The sequence below is a fragment of the Myotis yumanensis genome, unplaced genomic scaffold (genome assembly GCF_028538775.1).
Source record: "Myotis yumanensis isolate MYYU_CA2020_CCGP unplaced genomic scaffold, mMyoYum1.0.hap1 SCAF_11, whole genome shotgun sequence".
Lineage (NCBI taxonomy): Eukaryota > Metazoa > Chordata > Mammalia > Chiroptera > Vespertilionidae > Myotis > Myotis yumanensis.
The window spans coordinates 5,086,473-5,100,806 of NW_027223762.1; the positions used below are offsets into that span (position 1 = coordinate 5,086,473).

The window sequence follows — 14,334 nt, forward strand, 5'->3', positions numbered from 1 at the left end:
AAAGGTAGAGAGGCGAAGAGCATGACTTCTAGGCCATAAGACCTTCACATTTGCTGGAGATGGCTTATCAATTCGGGCCTGAGCTTCTGAGAATCAAAGCAAAGGAGAAAAATGGGTCTCTTTCAAGATGTGGTTTTCCAAAAATAAAACAAATGGAAAGTACAGCTATAGGGAGCGACTACAGGATTAAGCCTTGGACTGACCTGGTGGCAAAGCCACAAACAAGTCCCAGCTTAGAGGGCACAGCCCTCTTAGCATAATTAAGCTTGACCTTATGACGCTCCCTAGATCCTTCCTAGGTAGCTAATGGGCTGTGGGAGGTGCAGCAAGTGCTGCCAAAAGAAGTGAAACTCACAAGAACATTGTAACTATGGTGACCACTACCTTGTTTACCTCTGGCTATAAAATAAAGGCTCAGCTTGGCTCTGGGTCTCTCTCTGTGGCCTCAGCCAGGCACAGGAGACCCACCTAGACCCAGCTTATTCTCTTTGTCTGTCTTTTCTTGAATCCTTCGCTGCCCCCACTCAGGCTCACCAAACCCTTGGCTGTGCTGGCCCGGCATATACAGCTTTCTATGATTAAAGGAAAAAGTGATCATGGCTATGAGATAGTTGAGAAAAAGAAATCTCCGGGTAAGAGAGTAGCATCACACAGAGGAGGTCAAACAATAATGTGTAAACATGCTTATTACTTAAAACTAGGGTTTTTGTAGATATTGTAAAGTTTAGGTGTACTTTAAATCCTACACACACACACACACACACACACACACACACACACCTCCCTAAGGGTCACTGAAAAGTGACGCCTCCTGGGACGTGATGTAGTTACTGTGCAGCACGTTGAGTGTTGTGACATCTGAATTCATTTCTGTGAGGGGGGTCTGGTGGGGCACAGCAAGGGAGGGTCCAAGGTCTTGGCTACCTGATGACGACGCAGGAAAGGGTTTACCAATTGGACACGTACTCATGAAGGTAGGGCAAATACTACCCGTTAGGTAGCTGTACGTATCTCCGAGTTTATTGGAAGACAAAGAGGTTCAGATGGTTAAGCCTATTTCTGAAGATGACAAGAGAATGAAAGGGAGAGTCACATTTGACCTTGAGAGCCTGGAAACCCAAGGTCTAGGTTCTTTTCCTCACAGGGGGAGACCCGGGGCTCCAGACCCCTAGGAGGTCCCTGTTTGGGGACTTTGAGCATCCGTGGTCTGTGGAAAGTGCACACAGGCTATCCTATTATTGTACGTAGATGCTCACCTTTCTGGGGAGAAAGTCTGCAGTTTCTGTTAGAATCCAATGTGGCCTGCTCCACACACAAAGGCCTGAACAGGGAGGACATACTTCTTTAGGAATTCAGAGAAAAAGAAAACCACGTGGATGGGCTCTTTGAGGAAAGTTGGCTTATAGAAGAAGTCAACTGTCACCCAGACATGAAGGATGCTGGGAGTCTGGAGAAGCCCTCCAACTAGGGGGGATCAGGACTGAAGGGAACGAAAGATACAAATTGGGAGACTCAACAAGTCTTCCAAAAACAGAAGGCTTCTCCCTCAAGGTTCATTTACTGCAAGATCATTATGAAATGAGTCCTTTGACATTGTTTTCCAAGTAGTCTAGAAAGAGGGCATTTCTCCAGCCCCTGAAGGAGGGCTAAGAGCCCGTAGAGACTGCCCGCACGTCCCTGCCAAGGGCGGCACCCCTGCCAAGGGGAGACAATTTGGGGTGTACACACGGTGTTTTCTATGACTACTTCCTTGGCTCTGATCTCGAAACCATTCCCAAGGGAATTGGCTCCAAGGCTGCTCAGTAGAAAACAATTACTCTCCTAAAGCAATAGTTCTCTGCGAACACTTCCAGTTCCCAAAACAAGGAAATAATTGGAGTGTGTGTGTGCGCACGCACACACACACACACACACACACACTGTTGTGTTTTGTTTTTTTGTGAGGTTTTTTTTTCTGTTTTGAAATCTGTTTTTGTTTGGGAGAAAGAAATTAAGTAATAGCCACTAGTTGTTTTCCCAGAACATAAAACCAAATAAAACCGCCAGGGCTTGTGTTGAAAAGAGATGACCATAGTTTTTGAGGAAACTTGTTTGTTTTCTATAAACAGGACGTAATAAAGGACATAGGTCCAGGGTGTGGGCGCTGCGTGTCCTGGCCTCTGCCTGCTTACACCAGAATTTCGGCGCCCTGTTTTCCTGAATAGAACAAGCACTAAAGACTTTCTCTGCAGCTCTATTTGAATGGGGAATTCCTAAGCCAATACCCCTTCTGTCAATACAGAACAGAAGGTGAGGGGAAAAAATAACAAAATAAAATAGCAGCCCTACAGGGTTTTATTTTTCTAATACTTTTCTTAGGCTAAGATAATGCATAGGCAATGCACGGCTTTTGTTAGCACTTTGAGTGAGCCAGTGCCTCCCAGAATCTACAATTTCTAGCATCCCTAGTGCAAAGACTTTAAGAAACCAAAGACTTAGATTCTCTGTCCATAACTCACTATTTGGGGGATTAAGAAAACCTGGTTGATCCAAATATTTTATGGCAACATAGTCACCATATAAACCACAGACCAGTCATGACTACTACAATGACATGTATTTATAGAACATCACATCATTGCCAAAGATCTGTCTGACCACATCTGTCCTCAACTTGAGTATGTGTCAAAGACAGATTATTGAACCCATTTCAGAGATCAGATCTGATGAGTCAGGTATAGTAAAGTGTCTTTCCCAGAGTCTCAGATGGACTCTGAACTTCCTGGTTTGTAGTCCCACTGCATTCCCGCATGTCACCAGAATTCACGCCACTCAGGGACCTGCTCCGTCTCAGGCCAGCGCCTCTAGCGCGCCTGCTGCTGCTACCTGCCTGTCTTCATTGCAGCGTAAGCCTGACCCCCTAACTGCAGCAGTGCCCTGCAAGGTAAGCAACCCCCCTGCTTGCCTCCCATGATGCATCAGCGTCCAGAGCACCACCTGACATGCCAGTAGTCACATGACTTGGAGACACTCCTGGTGACCGATGAACCCCTTGCACAGCATCTCCACTACTTAACTGTTTTGAATTATAAGCAAAACCAGTTAGTCAGGAGCCTATACTATATCAGATACAAAACGGTGTGCTTTAAAAAAAGTACTTCTCAACTAAAGTCAAGGTACATTTCTTTTTTAAAACAATATATTTTTATTGATACCAGAGAGGAAGGGAGAGGGAGAGAGAGATAGAAACATCAATAATGAGAATCATGGATCGGCTGCCTCCTACACGCCCCACACTGGGGATGGAGCCCACAACCTGGGCTTGTGCCCTGACCGGGAATCTAACCAGGACCTCCTGGTTCATAGGTCAATGCTCAGCCACTAAGCCACGCTGGCTGGAAGTAAAGGTACATTTCTTAAAAGATATTAAGCACCTGCTTTTCTGGGGAAAAATGCACCCCGATAATGAAGTAGCTCAGCCTATATGACCGGGAGCCTGGTCTGCTCCCCCAGGTGAGCGATGTTAGGTAGCTGGGCCGGTGGCCGTCCCTTCCCATCTGCCACTTCACTTCTGCAGTGAAGTCATAAGGTTTTCTGTTCTGTTGCCCAATGTGTTGCCAAGAATCCAACAGATGATTTCATTCCAAGATGAAGGAGCAAAACTCAAGTAGAGTGAGTCTATTAGGCACTTTCATCTGACAATAAAAATGAGTTAATGGCTAAAATGTGTTTTCAAAACGTTTTAACACTACAAGTAATGGCACTCAAATGGGAAAATGCCTTGAATATTCTCATCGATCATTAATACCACCGTGTCCCTCAAAGGGGGCGCTCCCTGTGGAATACACGCGGCTGGTGTCCGTCCAGTGTAAGCCAGTCCACAGGAATTCTCCAAAAAAATTAATAATTCCGGGAGACCATTATGGAGCCGAACAATTAAGTGCAGGTCAAAAATAACCCTGTCAATATCTGCGTTCGGTTTTCTAAAATAGACTATTACCTCATCATAGCTCATTTCCCCCGAAAACATCAGTAGTATAGCGGCAACAGTCTCCCAGAAATGAGGGAAAAATTAGGTTCTTTTTTAGCGCGTGAAAGTCAATGGGCCCCCCAATTTCCAATGCTGGTGAGCATGGAAACAATGCAACCGGGGCTGCATTCTGGACCGGCCCAGCACTGGGAAGTCATTAGTGAATTTGTTCGCTTTCACGTGTGAGATTAAGAACATAGTGACGAGGAAGCTGCTGGGGAAGCCTGACCCTTACCTAGGAGGCCGGGCAGTGTCCGCCCGCCCGCCCAGGCCAGTTCGGCCACATTCCGAAGGGAAAGAGACCCCTGCAGAGCCAGCAGCCCAGGCACCTAACGGCTGGTCTTGGAATTGCCTTTGGAGGCCTGAGTGATGCTGGGCAAGTCACTGATCTCCGCTCTCTGTATGGCCTCACTTCCGGCTGGAAAATGAAAGGGAACACAGAGAAGTTGCCTAGTTTGGGCTGCTCTGTCCAGGAGAAGTTGCCTCATTTGGGCTGCTCTGTCCATCGGTGGTTCACATGAGACAGACGGTCTGGTCTGCTGGATTACAAATCTCCTTTGTCCCGAACGCCCTTCCCTTCTCCGCTGCCTCTGTCCTTCCAGGTCCAGATCAAACAGCATTTGCCCCCAGAAACCTCCTACCCACGGCCCGGCTAAATGAGTCGCCTTCTTTGCTGTGAATTCTTCATTTTCAGAACGTCCCCCCTTCCCACCGCTCCTCCCCGCCAAGCACAGCTCCCACACAAACCCTCCTCACTCACATCCTCGCAAAGGCTGGGAGTGTGAGGTCAGGAGTCACTGCATAGCCACGGGGACAAGGTGCCCACGGCGACCACACCGAGCGGGAGAGCAGTCATTGGTCAGAGGAACAGGTAAGAGAAAACAAGTACTTCCCCGAATACAAATATTTTGGGTGTGTGATTTTGTTGTTTTTATGACCATGGATGACTTGGAGAATGTGACGAAAATCAGCTTTCTCAGCAAAATGCGCACGCACACAGGCCCACATCGTTTTGGGTATAATCCCAGGAGGTGCAACAAGCACACGGGAGCCCAGGAATAGAAATCCCTCATCTGTTTTGAAATCACGGGCCACACAAAGGGAAAGAAAGTCACCTAGCAGAAAACAGCACCAGCGGAGGGGACGTGGGGCAAGTCGCTCTCCTCATCTGGAAATGAGCACTGTTTTCCTTTGCAGTGTTGTTGCCGAGAACATGAGACAATGCAGGCGAAGCACCTAGTCATGGCTGGCACGCAGGCAGCTAACTGACGGCAGCTCCTGTCTTGCATGTAAAAAACTGCCACCGCAATGCAAACAAGCCGTTTCCCTTTTACAATAAAGCCTGCACTGCCGCTTAGAGCCGGGAAGAAAGCCCTTGCTCAGACCACCGCCTGGCCAAGCCCCGCGCGGACCGGCTGCTGCGGGCTCCTTCGCAGGGCTATTCATCACACAAGAGCCCATTGATGACAAACGCAGGTCCCTCCCTTTGCATGACAAGGCATAGGGGTCCACAGAGCCCCATTATCCAGAAAACCAGAGCATTGTGGGCGACGCGGGCGAAGCCGAGCGCACACACACAAGCGGACATTGTAAGGCTGTTTGCACAACCCCGCAGTGCTCCTCGCGGATTTCCTGCCCAGGAGACGTTTAGATCTCACGGAGTCAGCGGCAGACGTTTGCTCATTCAATATGGCTTCAGGCCGGGGCTGGGGAAAGCCGGGTGCGCGCTGCCCTCTGCTGGCCGTCCACGGAACTGCATGCTGGGACAAGGGAGGGGGGTTGGGGGTTAGGAGGGGGCGGGGTGTAAAGCTTCTAACTTGCTCTCAGGATCCCAGCCTCTCCCTTCCCTTTCTAAGGAGTCCAGTGCCACAGACATGACTCTCAGGGTCTAGAAAGCCCAGCTCAAATCTGAGCTGTAAAGTAGACCATGGAGTAGCTATCTCGTGCCCCAGATCTCACTTCCCCCATGGAGTCCCCTGGCCAGTGTGGAGCAGATACCCGCATCCCCCCTTCTCCACCTGCCTCCAGAGGGTAGGCCCTGTCCTCTGACCTGTGCCCCTGACAAGGGAAATCAGTAAGCACCTAGTGGTGCTATCTGTGCTTAAGCTATAGCTGGTGTTTGGAGCAGAAATGTGACTTCACCTTCCTAAGGTCTCATTTCTCTGACCTCTTGTCAAGCTGCCCTCCCTTGTGTCCACTGTGTGTGTGTGTGTGTGAGTGTGTGTGTATGTGTGAGTGTGAGTGTGTGTGTATGTGTGTATGTGTGTGTGTGAGTGTGTGTGTGTATGTGTATGTATGAGTGTGTGTGAGTGTGTGTGTGTATGGGTGTGTGTATGTGTGTGCATGTGTGTGTGTATGTGTGTGAGTGTGTGTGTTGGCCTGGGCAGCACCCACATGCACAGTTTCCCCTGGCCTCTGACATGCAGCCTCTAGGGCAGGCTCTGTGAGAGGGTGGGTGAGCTGGCAGAAAGTCTCGCTCAGTTGCACGTCTCAGGGATGAAAGCAAGGCCACACCATTGCACTTCTAACCTGCGCTGTGAACTGGTTCCTGATGGTCAGTGTGGCACCAAGAACACGAACTTGAGTTTGAATCCCAGCTCAGCCATGTATTAGCTGGGTGCTAATCAATGCATTTGACAACAATTACTTCACCTCCCTCGAGTCTGAGCTTCAATATGAGTAACACAGAGATTAATTCAACCTCTCCAAGAGTGGTTTTTAGGAATAATGAGACAACATGTGTAAATAGCTAGACATAAATGTTACTGTAATCACTGTTACTATTGCCATTTCTATTGTTCTTCCCACTGGTCTTAGTTCTGTTCCCCTGGCCATGAAGAAGAATCGCACATTCCTACATAACTATTAATACCTGTGAGGGCCTTAAATACCATCCTAGTATGTATGTTGGTGACTTCCAACTTCATAATTGTCACCTGACTCACATATCCATATCCAACTGACTATTTTACTTCTAATAGACATTTCAAAGTGAACACATTCAAAATTAAAGTTTTGGTTTCTCCCCCCCTGAAATCTGTCCCTCCCCAAGTCTTTCCCAGCTGAGTCAATGGCAATTATGACCATTCCATGTTTCCAGATGCTTGGTCCAAAAATACTGGTGTTATTCTCACCTCCTTTGTTTTTCTCATCCACCATATCCCAGCTAACAAATTCCATTACTCTACTTTTTAGGCTGTGTCTTAAAATCAGTCATTTCACAGTCATCATCACTGCCCTAGGTCAAGCTACCAGCCATCACCATCTCCTGCCCTGAGTTCCACTTGCCTTCTAAACAGATCTCAGAGCTCTAACCACGCCCAACCGCTCAGCCAGCTGCTGTGAGGCAGCTATGGCGATCATGCCACACCGGCTTCGCTCCCTTCACTGACCTCCTGTTACACTCGGTGTGAAATACAAGGTCCTTATCATAACCAGCAAGGCCAAGGTGATGCCATCCCAAGGTGGTTCATCCCCGACACCCCTCCCTCCTGCATTGTACTAGTCACTGCTTCTGGCGTCCTCGCTTTTTCTTTCTTGAACTTATCACATACGTTTCTGCCACGGGATCTTTGCATTTGCTAGTTCTTCTGCCTGAATGTTTCCCCCCCAATATATCTCCGGGAGGGACCAGTTTCCTATGTGGCATTTGAACCTGCTTCAGGGTAGTTCTCTGCCCAGCAAGCTTCCATCCCCCACCATCCTGGGGCCTGGATGCCTGTCCCAGTCCTGGGTGAAGCCCCTGCCTCCTGCCTCTCTTGCCATAACCCCGAGTCCTCTCACAGTGTGCGCCTTTCCACATTCCTGCCACTCCTGCTGGGAGGGGAGCACTCCAGGCTGAGAACTAGAACTTGCTTATGCTTGAATCCAAAACAGTCCACTCAGGGGATGTGTTTCTGAGTAAATAGGAAAAAAATGAGTGAAGTGAAGGCATCCAGGGCAAAGCCTATGTTCAAGAACCTCTTGTCAGAATTCCAGCTGCTTAATTAGAAAGAGAGAAAGAAGGAAGGAGAATGGGTGGCCAAGAAAAGGAGAGGGAGGGAGGGAGAGAGAGAGAGAGAGAGAGAGAGAGAGAGAGAATGAAAGAAATGAGAGAAGGAAGGAAGGAAAAAAGGAAGGAAAGAATCAAAAGATTACTTCCCTCAGTCCCCTGCTTCAAAAAATCCTCATTACCAGATAGTCCTTAAATTTTAAGTGCTTCCCACAAACTATCTCAATTAATTCTCACAATAACTCTGAAAAGTAGATAAGTAGTTTAGTTTTAAGAGTTACTAAAATGATATATTTAAAACAGCTTTTCTTGGGGCAAATGCAAGAGCTTGCAGTTAAGTAGTTTATCCACTAGGGGGAGATACCATCTCATATTAAACACTGCAGTACCCTGTGTGGGTGGGTACTTAGTATAAAAACAGAAGTTTGTGAAAGCAGAGGATCAATTTCAGCATCCTGAATATTTTCTAAATGTTATTTCTCTTAGTTGTAAGAATTGTTCATACCCACAGCTGTAGCACCCAATGCATCACCAACTCAGTTCCTGTTCAAGATCATTTCAAAAGGATTGGTCATAAGTAAAGGAGCCGTGACATTTGGGAATGAAAGATTAATAGATTCAACCAATTGGCTTAGGAATTGTCCACCTCCCCTCCCCACGTCCCTTCCTCTAATTTCTTAAATCACCTCCCCCCCGCCCCCCAGGGAAACATCTGTCTTGTGGCTAAATCTTCTTGACTCCAGTTGCAAAGAGTAAGGATTTTTTTTTAAGGCTAAAATCTGACTCCAAGCTTATAAAAACAAGTTCTTACCACTCACTTTGGAGAAACTTTCACTTACAGTTATATTGTGAAACTGGAAATTACTCTGGACGCATAAATTAAGACAGTGGGGAAGCCTCCATCAGCGATCTGTCCCCCCAGCCTAGGGCTGACAGACCGACAGGGGGGCAGAGGGACGTGCCTTGCATGGAGGTGCTCCCACAGGAAACTCTCGATACACAGAGAAGGCAGCGAAGTCACGGCGGGACTTCCCTGTTTGGATTCATCAACCCGGACCACAATGGAACCAAACAAACAAACTCACCAAGTTTATCTCCCAATTGATGTTGAAGCCCAGCCCTGCTCTTGATGACTAAACCATGTGTTGTCCTGATTTCAACTTGACCTTGCGGCCTGGGTTCCCAGGCTGGTGTCTGCGGCCACAGATGACTAACTTTGGAAGCTCTGCCCTTCACTGGCTGTCGGGTCCGCAGCCCTCACAGGCAGATCAAATATTGTTTAGGCTACTTCTTCGTTCCACGGGAAGACGGCCAATCGTTATTCCAACTCCAGGCCCGGGGCCCCTCCTCCGTTCATACCATCTGAGAACCCGGCGAAACGAACCATCTCGGGTCGCTGGGTGCCCAGTGGAGTGTGGGGAACACGCTGGAGGGACAGTGGAGACGCCGGCTCACCTTTCAAGGACTAGTCTGCCCTTGGCCGGAAGTTCTGAGACTAAGCATTGAAGTTTCAATGTCAAATTCCCTTTCCATCCTGTCTATAACTAGAAGGTTGTTTTAGGGCTGGTCGGTTTAGGATGAAGAAAACCGGGAGTTCTCTTGTCCTGGCTTAACATGCATTTTGCTTCAGGAGGGAGCTCATTCATTGAACAGCACAAATGGAAGTTCATAAAGCAACCAGGAGGAGCTCGGGCCGAACCCCCGCTGTGGGCCAGGTGTGTGCTGAGTGCCTTCCGTACATGTTCCCGCCCTGGGGCCACTTCCAGCTCCGCCTCCCACTCTCCTGGCCTCGGTTTACCCACCCGAAAAAGGGATCAGACAGAAGCTAGACCAGACCCTCTCACACAGCCCTCTAAACAGTGAGCTTTTGTGAAATTTCTGAGGCCAAACTCTCTCTATAAGTCTTTGCTAAAATAGAAAACCCAGGTGTTTAAATGCAATACTTGCTTACTTAAACGATCAACCCACTGTATGCAGCTAGGACTAATGTCATCCTCTAATGTATTGTCCATGATTGACCAGACAGCTAGGGTCTCTCAGGACCAATGCCAGTAGCTTCTATTTTGGTCAGACCAGCAGCTCAGCAGCCTGGGGCTGTCCTGGGTGTGGCCTGGTGGGTGGGGCCTGGTGGATGTGACCTGGGAGGTGTGGCCTGGCGGGTGTGGCCTGGCAGGTGGGCAAGCACCATGTCTCTAGCCTCCACTCTGGTTGGCATGGTGACACAGAGCCAGCCTTCACTTGATCCCCCCCTTCCCTTTCACTCCATTATCTCTCTGTGAGATCTTGCCCCAGAAGGACAGAGAGATCCTGAGGGCCAGGCTGATGTCAGGGGAGAACAAGCAAGTCTTTGTGGGCCTTCAAGAGGCTGAGGCCAGGCCAGGCTCCCAGGCAGCACACAGAGGGGCCTGTGCTCACTCACTCACCCAGAGCAGCCCTGTCCTGACATGGGGGCCTCCATGTCCATGTCCTGAGCCCTCTGCCTCCCCCGACACCAGCGCTGGGCCAAGTGGAGGGATCTGCACGTGGTGCCCGCAGGCATTTCACACCAACAAGTCTTAACGCACAGCTAACCTTCTGCACCAAAACCGAAACACCACCATCAAGCAGTTCCTCTCTTTCGGGATGATGATGGATTTCTTCTCCTTATCTCGCCACTTTTTTCTTGGTCCCCTTTATCCTTTTCTGCTCATTCACACCTCCAAGGGGTCAGAGATCAACTCAAATGAGTTAATTTAACTATTTTTAGTCCCTGTTGGGAACAAGGCGGGAACATGAGGGGGTGGCTACTAATGGATTTTTCAAAGGCAGAGTGGAGGCATTATCTGTGCACCACAATCACTCTGGCTCTTTCCTCCCCACCAGCATCACAGAGAATTGAGTGTTGGCCCTTGTTTGTACTGCGAGCATCTCTCTTCCAGATCCCAACTCCTAATCATCCTTCAATGCCCAGCTCATCAGCCCCTCGTGGAAGCCGTTCCTGACTTCCCTGGGCAGAGCGCATGCTCCTTCGCTGCATCCACATCACCTTGTTCAGGCCCAAACCCTTGCTCACCGCCTGCTCCTGTGACTTCGGCTCCTTCCTCCCCCAACGAGCTAATGCCCTCCTCGAGGGGCTGCCCACGTTTGTGTCTTGATGTTCCAAGGCCTCACAGTGTCTGGCCTGAGGCAGGCACTCGGGTACTCTCTACCTAATGAATCCACTCATTTCTGAAGAGAACACTCTTAGTTCAGTATTCAGCAGAGAGAGGGTTAAGAGGTGACTATTATCCATCCGTTTTCTGACCGGGAGAAAACACATCGAGACCTACATTCCATGGTTTCTACTAGAACAGCATGGCCTTTTGTCAGCCACTCTCTCCCAGCAGAAACGAGGCTCGTGTTCCAATCATCTCCCAGCAATTTAGTACCAAGACTGCCCGTGAAGCATTGTCCGCAGTGAACATTCCTGGGGGCACTCAGTGCTGGAAGTGCCCTAGATCCATGTCCTCCCAATGGACATCCCATTCAGCCCGTCTGTATTCACCTACTTGACAGCTGAGGAAACCGTGGTCTTATAACATTAGGAAGAATGGGTGTGACATAAGCCCTTGAAGGAACTGGGGGTCAAAGAAAATTAGACCCTTTGCTTCATAAAACTCCAACCTTAGCCGCCCATCAATCTTTGCTTAAAGAACGGTTCACAGCGCCGAGCTGTCCTCAGGACATACTCATCCTCTTGGCCTGACAGTCAAGGTTCCAGCTTCTCACTCCGCACGAGTCCCCCAGTCTCTCAGAGTCACCTCACATTCTACAGCTACAGTGAATGGCGCTGCGCACAGGGCCTCCCAGGGGCAGCCTTGCGTATGCCTCCCCTCTGCCCACATGCCCCACCCTAAAGGTCCACCCTCCCTGCTGTTCAGCTGCCTGATGAGCCCTCAAGTCTAGGACTGAGTGGAGGTAGCGTGTCTCTAGGCAGCTTCCCGGGTTCTGCACCTCAGTGGGTCAGAGACCCCTCCTCTGGGCTCCCACACACCCACTCGTACACAATGCTGGCAAGTGTGTGTTGTCTAGTCACTCGTAGGTCTCCCGATAAAACCGCAAACAACTCGAGGGCAGGGGCTGAATCTAATCACCACCGACCCCTGGTGTCTAGCACTGGCGCTGGCATGCAAGAGGCACTCGAATGTTTGCTGAATGAACTGATCCGCCCTCTCCCCTGAAGCCAAGACTTGGCAATGGTCTAGGTGAACGAATTCCAAGAGAATTGGTAGCAGTGACCAGGGGGAGGTTCCAATGGAAAATTCCCACTCTAGCAAATCTGTTTCACAACGACCAAATCAGGACAGCTGCTCACTTCAACCCCATTTACCAACACCACTTCCCCAAGCAGCTCTGTCTAAGCACCAGGCCACGGGCCCCTTGCATGGCACCAAGTCTCATTCATCTCTAGAGTCTCAGTAAATAAAACTCTGTGAGAAAAGAACTTCCACCCTTATTTCTATGAGAATGCTTTAGGGATGGGGCCTTGGAGAGGCCCCCCTCTCTCACTTTGCTCAGGTCCCCCTCAGATAACGCCAGACCAGGGAGGCTTCCCTGGTGCCTTAGAGAAGAGGAATGCCCGTTCTCCCAACTTCCCAGCTCTCTGGCGTGAACAGACTTATTTTTTTACGTAGCACTTAATACTGCCTGATATAATGTTTGTGTGCCTGTTTCCCTGTTGACAATCCCTTGATCTGACTGGAATGCAAGCTCCATGAGACAGCAACTTGGTTTTGTTCCGTGCTGTACCCCGAGCACCAAGGATGCCTGCTGAGTAGCCTGTGCCCCATAAACGTTTGTGGGATGCATGGATGACTGCATGAATGAATGCCCCACAGAGCTAACAGACACAGGAGAAAGCCCATGTCATGGCCCTGGAGGAACACATTCTTGAAGCGAACTCCTGCTGAGTGCCAGGCCAGGAGGCCCGCCCCCAGATTAACTGATGCCAGCTGTCAGGCTCTTCCCCCGGGTCTTGAGACCCTGCTGGTCTAACAGGAAAAGGGCTGCGGGGAGGGAGTTGGTTTTCACCTAATACCTTGAGTGACAAAGGATGGGTCAAGAGGCTGGGAGAGGAGCGGGCCCCGACGTTGGGTGTAACAGAGCACGCCATCCCCATGGCTGGGCTGCAAGGGCACTCCGGCCAGAGCCGAGGCGAGGGAGGGCTGCTATTGAGGACAAGCTCTGGAATCAAAAGCCTGGTAACAGCCTCTCTCTTCTGTAACTGCCTGGGACTTCCGGAGTGTGCGCACAAGGCCCGCCCCTGGATGCACTGGTTGCTGGTGTCCCTGTGCTGTCCTCTCTCCTAAAGTTCTCCTTCTTCTTTTAGATACCTTGAGGCTCTTTGAAAATGAAAACCAAGGCCCAAGGCCCACATGGAACCCAATGGAGGAGAAAAGTGATATTTTAACTGTTCAAAGTAAGCCTGGATGGGGAGAGAAGCTAACCTTTTTTGAGGTCTAATATAAGAAAGAAACAAAGCTAGCACATTATGTCCTCTCATTGTCCTTTTAAGTCTACAGATGAGACTGCACTGTCCCATCCCACAGATGGGGAAACAGAACGTTGGGGATTTAAAACGATGCGGGCAAAACCAGTCAGCTCATAAATAGCAGAACTGAAATTCCAAGTCAGGTCCGCCTCATTCCGAAACTCGCCTCCTTCTTCTGAGTTAGGCGCGCTCTCAGGGAGCCCCACGGGGAAGAGGAACCACGGGAAGAAGAAAGGGAGCACCGGTACACCTTGTTCCCCAGCGAGTGAGGCTCCCAGCGGAGCACTGTGGGATAAAGGGCGCTGGGACCTCAGGATTGGAAAATACCTTGGAAATCACCGGGGCTCACCTTCTATACTGTGCTCAGCTTTATGAAATGCTCTGGCTTCAGTTTTCAAGGAAACTCACGCTATCTAGATGAAAAACACGACCCTCCGTAACACTTTCCCATATGTACTCTCTAGGCGTGCAGATCACACATCCCCACCCAGAAAGTGCTGGGCGTCACTGCACAGCCTGCTGCCGCCCGTCAGCTGTTTCTTACCTGGAGAGGCTCTTGGGAGTCAGGTTCACCAATCCAGGCTGATGGGACGGACCAGCGGAGCAGCCCTCGGCCAAGACAAGTCCGGTCCCCGGTCAGGGCTACGGCCCCCTTGAGTCTGGTGGTTTCTCTGTCCTTAAGTGAGTGATAATCTGCTAAAAGGAATGCAAGTCATGTTACTGAGAGGCCATTTCCTGTTCTCCTCCAATAACAATCCTTTTTTTTTTTTTGTAAGGAGAGCAGAGAGTCCCCGAATCTCAGATTCCCAGGCTGAGAGAAATCCG

At 49.7% G+C, this 14,334-nt stretch overlaps 1 protein-coding gene across 2 annotated transcripts in view; it reads right to left on the bottom strand.

The window, feature by feature from the left end:
* The window catches only part of CYRIA (CYFIP related Rac1 interactor A), an 85,986-nt gene that overhangs the window by 30,616 nt on the left and 41,036 nt on the right, over window positions 1-14,334 (bottom strand). Inside the window, exon 2 of one of the 2 annotated variants that reach the window (XM_070428705.1) lies at window positions 14,054-14,205. The gene's annotated coding sequence lies outside the window, so the exon portion shown is untranslated. The remainder of the gene's footprint in view (window positions 1-14,053; window positions 14,206-14,334) is intronic. The other variant, XM_070428706.1, reaches the window with a different exon arrangement.